This window comes from Mesoplodon bidens, assembly GCF_964165515.1.
Source record: "Mesoplodon bidens genome assembly, chromosome: 1".
In the NCBI taxonomy this organism is placed as follows: Eukaryota; Metazoa; Chordata; class Mammalia; order Artiodactyla; family Ziphiidae; genus Mesoplodon; species Mesoplodon bidens.
The window spans coordinates 9190235-9198975 of record NC_138176.1 but is presented as its reverse complement, the minus strand read 5'-3'; the positions used below and the strand labels follow the sequence as shown (position 1 = coordinate 9198975).

At 40.6% G+C, this 8741-nt stretch overlaps 1 pseudogene across 1 annotated transcript; it reads right to left on the bottom strand.

The window, feature by feature from the left end:
* Positions 1 to 5936: 5936 nt before the first annotated feature.
* LOC308622049 (60S ribosomal export protein NMD3-like) lies at positions 5937 to 7632 on the bottom strand (annotated as a pseudogene). Its single transcript has one exon. The product of its transcript is annotated as a 60S ribosomal export protein NMD3-like (transcript).
* Positions 7633 to 8741: the final 1109 nt, after the last annotated feature.

The following is an 8741-nucleotide window of genomic DNA, read 5'->3' as shown; positions in this document are numbered from 1 at the left end:
AATGCACTCAGATTTAGATAAAGATTGACAGGAAAAAAGAAAGAAAAAATATGAAATAGTATTTGCAAAGAGGATACCATTTAGTGAAATGCTGCATGTGAATTAACCACACTGGAAATGCATCGGGAGCAGTAATGAAGATATTAAAGACAGGTTTCCTGCACCTGAATCCAGAGCTCTTTGAAGCCCTGCAAAGGGACATTTAGAGACTTTCACTGTCTGTCTGTCCTGAGGGTGACCATGGTGGACAGTGATCCTGATGGCTCTTCTAAGGAATCCATCCTGGTTTAATTCCAGGTGGATGTATCTTCTTTAAACATTCACTGAAGAGTTTTTAGCAGCTATGTGGCAATGTGATTTCTGAGAAATTTATTGCATATCTCAGTAGGGCCACTGAGAATTTTGGGTTCTTTAAGAAAAGCATAGTCAATCTTTAGTTTGAAATGCATTATTTTACAAAGGTAGGTGTATTTAATGGGTTTCTTCATGGCAATGTTCCTCTCCCAACTGTATCCCAGAGCAGACACAAACAAGGGTAAATAATGGAATTAATGGTACTTGGCTACTGGCTCATCCAGAACTTTCTTAACAATGAATTCATTTATTCAGTGCTAGCATTTAGGAAATTAATCCACCACATTGCTTACAGTCACAAAAATTGAAGAACTTCTCAACTTGTTTATTTTGTAGGAAGGATGCCAGAGAAGAGATGATGAACTATTGTGCCTTTTCCTTTAGTACCTCTTTTCATCACGCCCTTTTTCAGGTTATGCCTTTCGCATTGTGTTGAATGAAGAGGTAGAAAAGAATTGACAAGTTCAAGAGCAGTGAAGTTCACTGCGGGGCAGATGCTTATGTTCTTTTCGGATGGAAAACTTGTTTCTCCTTCATACCCCCTCCTCCACTCTCACGGAATATATACCATTAAGAGAGCGTGTTCTCTCTTTGATGAATGCCTAAAAGTAACAGGGGAAACAAAGTCAGGTAATGGCAAAAGTCAGCTCCAAGTAAGGTAGAGTCGTACAGCATGCTGCCTACAATTTGAGAGACACAATTCTCATTAAAGAAAAACACGGACAAAAAAGTCATATGTGAGAGATGCAAGTTAAAGCTACCCTAAGCAGCTTTAATTTAGGCATGAGCAAATTACATGAATAGCAGTTGCTATAGTAACTAGTAGATAATACGGTGTTTATGTTGCTATTGAGATATCTTGTACTTTACTGGAATAAGAAAAAAAAAAAAAAAAAGATTTCCAGGAGCACACAGACACTGCATGAAGGGAACATATCTCATAACCATTTTACTTCTTCCATTTTACTGTTTATTTATGGTGAAATGGGTATCTACAATTATATACAGCCCTTGGGTTGGTTTGTTGTTATTCGTATTTTCTTAACTGAGATGTCCCTTTGAAAGCCCAGTCCCTGAGACATCTCTGAAGCTGCCAAGTCTGCCATCTTGGATGCCGCCAGGGGGAGAATTCTGTGGTTGGGTGTGGCATGCCGTGAGCTGTAGGCCACCATGGGTCAGATGACTTTGAACCCAAAGGCCAAGAATGCTTGGGAATTCAGGGCAGGACAGATGCTGTCAAAGGTTGTGATGTTATACATTTGATGTAATGCAAGGTAGTGCAATATTATGCATTACGGAGTGTTGGGCAGTTAGCATGATTTTAAAAAGCATTTGAGGTCCTTTCTAGAGACAATGAAAATATTTCAAAGAGGACTTGTGATGGATGAAATGCTGTTGGTGCACATCTAAGGCTGCAGCTGATGGAGAGGCAGTAGAGAACATAGCAAAGTGGACAGTTGCCATTTTGCTGCATGCAGGAGGCTGGCAGGCAGACCCCAATAACTCGGGTCCCAATTTGGATTTAGGGGCCTGGCTGCTGACTCCATGGCAGTGCACCCAACAGTTGCTCTGCCTTTCACTGCTGTATATCACCACTTCCAAAGCTGGTTTGGGCAAACTCAGGGTGCTTCCAGACCTTTCAAATTCTTTTTTCTTAAGCTTTGTTTTAACTATAATTTATTTAACTTTAAGTTTACAGACCTTTCAAATTCTTAACACAACATTGATTTATATTAATTTAATTTAAAAACTCATGTCAATTAGGGTTTTTTTCTTTGGGAATGGAATAGGGGGAGTCTTAAGAAGGGGAAATACAGAGGTAGAGTCCCACCAGCACCAAATGACTATGGTGATGGAAACAAAACCTGAATGCACCGAGGTGTCTTCGTCTGCATATTCTTCACTTCAAACCCTCCTTTGCACAAATTCATTCACAATTTTCTTTCCATAAGATGACGCAGAGTAGAATAAGCATTTTCTCTGAAGCCAGAAAACCTGAGTTCTAGTCTCAGTTCTGCCATTTCCTAGGATTGTGGTTTAAGGGAAGTAATCCATTAATATTTCTCACTTGTCAAATGCTCTTAATACTGCCCACCTGATCAGCGGGGACTGGATGAAGCTGGAACACTCTGGCTGAGCATCTGGCTATGAGCTCCATCTCTCAACAGCTGTTCTTTAATGGTGCATCTGTCTTGGCTAGTCCCAGATTCAGGTGACTCATTTGGTTTCTCTGGCCTCAGTTTTCTCGTCTGCAAAATGGTATCCTTGGCCTTGCCAGCCTCAGAGATGCCCTCCTCCTCACATTCTGTGATTATATGGCATAAGCTTTTCCAGGTTCCTAAATGTCCTTCCCTTAAGAAATGTGTGCAAGGACCTTTTGAGTCTTCTTGGCCAAATGCAAATTCCTCTTCTCTTCCTGAGTTTGAAGAGCTGCTCCACTCAAAAGTTGGTTTGAAATGAGGTCTTGTGTATATTACAGGTGTGGCTTCTGGGCTGGAAGGAATGAAGAAATCCATTTGAGCTTTTGCCTTTAGGCTGATAATATGTCTTAATTTCCATTTCACAAATGAAACAATTGAACTTTCCAGAGCTTAAGCGACCAAGGCAAGGCCTCACTGCCCTCAGCATTTTGGTAACCTCTACCTGCTATACGTTTATTCTCCCGGTGGAGTGTGGGGGGCAGTCACCAGAAGGGGGAAGTTCCAAGGAAAAATGTTCAAAGGGGGAGGCCAGTGCTTACATCTTTACTCAGTTACTGTCAAAACCAATACTGCATCCCAGGAGAAGCAGATGGTGGGCCAGGAACCCACAGGAGGTGCGAGGAGGGAGAGGCAGGGGTATTGAACGGCTTGAAGGGCAGTATTTGGTCACCAGATTCATAATTCCCATCCGTCTCCGAAGCCCTCGGTACCTGAGGCCCTTCAGCACCTCACCCCACAGCATTGCCTTCAGATCGCAAAACTCTTCAGACTGTGAAGTAAGCTGAGTAGGACTCAATTTTTTGCCTATAGCCCCAGAAGTTCTTTGGAATAATATGTCCAAATGGTTATCTTGTCTGTTGCAATTGGCTTGAAAATCTCAGAATTTCTATGGATATGTGTGAGATTTCCATGTGCCATCTGGCTTCCTACATGTGAGTGTGCCTACACAGATGCCTGGATAATGTATAGGGAGCCATGCACATTTATTTTTACAGAGGGTAATTGCTACAGTCTCTCCTTCCAGAAATGAGCCTTTTGTTTTATGTTTTCAGAGCGAACTTGTGAAATATTAAGATATTTTACTGCCTGAATGTTCTGAATTGTTTGCCTCTCCGTCCTGCAATCTAAAACTCATTAACAGTCGAACAATTTAATCAGAATGAATCAAGTTGTGAAATGGATGCACGGGCAGTTCACACAGCCATAAAGCATGGCTGAAACTTTTCTGAACAGCTTCATAAAACTTAGAAGGCAGCAGGAAATAAATGATTATCCTGGACAATATCAGAGTAAACAGAACCTGGAGCCACGAACTTGGTAATTGTTCTTCCTCACTCAGCACATTTGCTAAGGCTTGGTCTTAATTCATGGGATGGACCAGTGAGTATAGGGATTTAAATTGCCAGTCCTTCTGTAAATTTTTTCTCTGAATTATAAGCATGATCAGGGAAGCAAAGTGAAAGTGGTACGTTAAGCCTGACTTTACATTCCAGAAGTTTTCTTCCATTAAAAATAGTCCTTGGGGACGCTGGGAGGCTCCAACCCACAGTTTTTGGGGAAGACCTCAATTTCACGAGTGACTTATTCATTATACTTTTAAAATATCATTCATCCTAGAATTCTCTCTGCAGAGGTGGGCAAGTGTGTTTTTGGTGGAAATGGGTTTTAGTTTCATTCTAAGTTTGGATCGTATTCACATCGAATATTGTCTGACAGAGTCAGTTGTGTTATGCATTTGAAGTCAAGGCCACCGGTAGAGCAACCAATTAGGCCTCAGTTGCCTGGAACCCACTGACTCTCAGGCAAATTGGGATGGTTGGTTCCATTAAAAAGTCCCAACTCCCAGATATTTCCTGGCATCAGTGCCTAAAAATTACTCTCCCTTCCAATGTAAGAATTTTGCCTACAACTTCTTGATCAGATGATTATCCAGAATAGTGTTTTATATATATATATATATATATCGTTCATAACTTTTGTCCCATCTTCTTCTGAGAATGAATTGAAGCATCTATGTAGGCATCCAGCACATGTCTGGGTATTGAAGTTTCCCCATCTCTACGTGGTCAGTGAGAACTTGTGAAACAACAAAATACTCTACAGTTTTGATATTATAAACTCAAATTGCACCACCTACACCATTCCTCTTTGTTAATTTTTTTTCACTTTAGAAAGCACAGGCCTTTATTCAAAACTTCAGAATTAGGGAGTCTGATCTTAAAAAAAGGAAAATGTGCCATTCAATACTTAATTTCCTTATTTAGTGGTATACATAGAATTTATGAATTAGCTCTTAGTTCTGGCATGCTTAGTAAGTCTGATCTTGCTTACAGAAATAGGTTCTTAATACTTCATTTTCAGAACACTTTAAAACCCAAGCCAGTGCTTTCCCTTCAAGGATGTGGAAGGCATTCCTCATTCAAATCTGATTCATGGTTTTATAAAGCATGAAGATCACTTTTATCACTTCATCATCTATATGCTGGATTCTAATAATCTTTTTGATGGTGATATGTTCAGTGATAGAAACTTATAAAGAGAGAATTCCTTCTCAATTTGTGAACCAAAAACTTTGTTTGTTTGTTTGTTTGTTTGTTTGCGGTACGCGGGCCTCTCACTGTTGTGGCCTCTCCCGTTGCGGAGCACAGGCTCCGGACGTGCAGGCTCAGCGGCCATGGCTCACGGGCCCAGCCGCTCCGCGGCATGTGGGATCTTCCCGGACTGGGGCACAAACCCGTGTCCCCTGCATCGGCAGGCGGACTCTCAACCACCGCGCCACCAGGGAAACCCTCTGTGAACCAAAAATTTTAAAGTAAAATCCCCGAAGTGATAGGAAGGTATTTTTATGGCATAAACAGCTACTTCACTAAGCTGCTGGCAAAAGCCAAAACGACAAAGGTACAAATTGTTATTTAACCTTTAAATACTGTTTGCTACAAATCTACAAATATTTTAAATATACTTTCTTCTGCAATGAAAATTAAGATAATCCCCAGCTTAAGAGCTTTTGAAGATGCAAATATTACGAATAAAAAAAGATAACTTTCCTAGCGAATATCCAATGATAAACTGAACCCTAAGTTTTCTATCCCAAGGACATAAAAATGATCTAAATTGGATCTAAATTGCACGGCAAGTTCATATTAAAAATGATTCTTCATATGCTCTTCTACTAAAGCAATCAATATAAAAAGAATCTAAAAGCTTGTTTTCTGCTTGAAGATTTAGGTAACCTCCCAGGAATCACAACTTGTGAGCTTTTAAACCCAGAGCTATAGTATGTGAAAATACTAGTGCCTCATAAAAAAGCAAGCCGATAAAATTCCATACGTAAAATGGCCTAAATATCAGTACTAATTACATTCTGTATAAGTTTTTTTTTATCTAAAACTTCCAAACCATCAACCTTTTTCAGTGCTTCGAGTGAGCAATCAAAATAGTCATATTTATTCAGGTTTAAAACTAAATTTCTCTTCTCTCAATATGAAGGCATAGGCAGAAGAGACAGTAAACATTATTTTGTCCAACATTCTGAGCCTATGGATGTGGAAACCATCTACAACATGATCTCATTAGGTCATCATCGATTCACCTTCTTCACCAGTAGCATCTTGGGAAATGCGAAGGTCTTCAAGCATCTCAGCCAGACTAATTCGAGGTGCTCCTTCATCATCGGTGTCACTTTCCACAGGAATCGTTGAATCTCTATAAATATGCACATTTTTTCTAATTGCCTCATCTTCTTCAAGATCTTCAAGGAAATCTTGGTATTGCCTTTCATCATCTGTATCCATGTTTTCTCTATCTCTTGCAAGCTCTTTCAGTTTCCAGTTTCTAAGACACTGACGTTTGGTACGGTCATAGCTCTTCTTGATTAACGCCACATCTAGGACTCTATCTGATTTCATTTTGTTGACATGTCCATCATTTAAGTTGCAGTTGGCCAGATCAAACCCCAACAGCAGGTCTCCAGGATTTAGATGTCCCAAATGAGTGCAACAAAAATACTGTTTATCTGTATTCATTTCAGATGTTTTCTGTACCCAGACTTCCCCGAGGGTATGCTTTTTTGATACCATTCCAGCACCTGCACTGCGTTTTAGATCTCGGACTACACTGCATTCCATAACAATAAACTCCTCTAGCTGTTTGGGATGGTGTAAACTAAGGAAAGGGTGACTCCAGAAAGTGTTCCCATCAATATCTGCAACTTGTAGGGTATTTGGATCTATGAGATGGATGACGCTGGTTACTCGAACACACACACAAATCTGGTTCATGTTTCCCAGGCTTTGTGCCAGTCTTGGAGACAGACAAACAACATTATCCTTGCATATTGGAACAATTTCCACAGAAAAGGTGCTTTTGTAATTGTATGTGTTACTATGGATATCCTGAGAGATCAGTCTCTGTGAGGCTTTGTATCTAGTGGGAACAGTACACTGAAGAAATTCTACCATCTTCTGAGCATGTTGTTTTGAGGAATAATAGAAATCCAGACCATCATGAATCTCTCTGATACGAAGTGTATTCTGGTGCATGCCATATTTCAAAATCAGCTGTTCCAGATAGTAGAGAGTTTTTTGTGCAAAGTCTTTTGCCTGACTTGAACCACAGCCTTCCAGAAATCCTTAGCTTCCACTCTATGGCAATCTCCACACACCTGGGGCTGAACAACATAATCCACCACAAACACTTGCTGAAGGGTAGCACCATTCATCACCTCTTTCTGAAGAGTTAGTTTAAGTCTCTTAGAATGGGGCTCAGTCCAAACAAAGCTTGCATCTGCAAGACGTACCTTACTCAGAGGGGCTTTGATTTTTTTCAAACACAAAGCAAGAAGTTCCCTGGATTCTAAGGCACGTTGTGCCCCAGTTCCTGGTGCCTGGAAATACCTTTGACATTGTTTGCCGAAAGATAGACTTGTTTCGGAATGCCTTGGCTGATATCTACTTTATTTCTCAGACAAGCCACGCAAATACTGGCAGGATTTGGACTAATCGGGGCACCACAGTCGCAGCACAAGATGTGTCCAGGTGTGTGCTTCACGGGTTCTGTCATATACTCCATTTTTCTGTATATCTTATTGCCTCTGGACCAGACCCAGATGTGCTGAAAAACCGCGCAGGACCAGTTCCTATCGCCCAGTCCTTATTTTGTAATTTGCACCGACAAAGCACCATTCCTATTCCACACAGGCTCGAGCGGCCCAAATATAGAAGCTCTTACAGTCTCGTCACTCCGTTTTCTTTCTCACTATTAAGCTTTCACCTTCAGGGTTGGGTTTGTTGGACAGACCTGGGCTTCTCAACATCCATTCGTACTCTTTTGACTGTTCAGTCAGATGAATTCTAACTTCACCACCTCCTAGCTGTGTCACCATGGACAAATGCTGTCCCACATTATGCCTCAGTTTTCTCCTCTGTGAAGTGAAGATAGTAAGACTGAAGCTGTAGAGTTGCCATATGGGTCACCATGTGTACAACCCATAAGGGAGAAGTACTTCGGTGTGCCAGAACATGCCTGACCATGATTTGGCCAAGTCCAGCTGGGAGCTCTGGGCTGTTCTGGCAGGCAGGGGTCCATTAGTGACTGATTGGGACATGCTGATTTTAGTGTAAGCACAAACTTCTAATCCATGATTTCAGGGGCCCCTCATGACCCACGGTTAGAGAAGCACCATCAGAGAAAGGGCCTGCTCAGTTCTTCGTGAATTATTTCTTGACTTGTGGAATGATTATTTTATCGTGCTTTGTATATAGAACAATCCCTTCCCAGTTCCTTGAGATTTTGGTTTACCTGGGTTTACTTCTGAATACTTTCCCTAACTACTCCTCGTTGGATTAATCAGGATTTGGAGATGATATGGGTTATTTCTGTTTGTTTAGTGGCTACCCTTAACATTTTAACATGCATACTTCTATTAACAAATAACAAAGTTTCTCAGCATTTTATCCGTCTTTTAAACTATGAGGTCATTAAAACATTACACATAGCCAGCAGTAACAATAACATTTTGGCAATGTTATTTCATCTAACCCTCTCATTATTACTATTATTACTATTGTTATTATTATTATGGAATATTTTATAGAAAATCCCAGATGTACTGTCTCACCACTTAGAAATACTTAGCTGACAAGAAATTTTTCCCCTTAATATAACCACTATGCCATTATCAGCAAA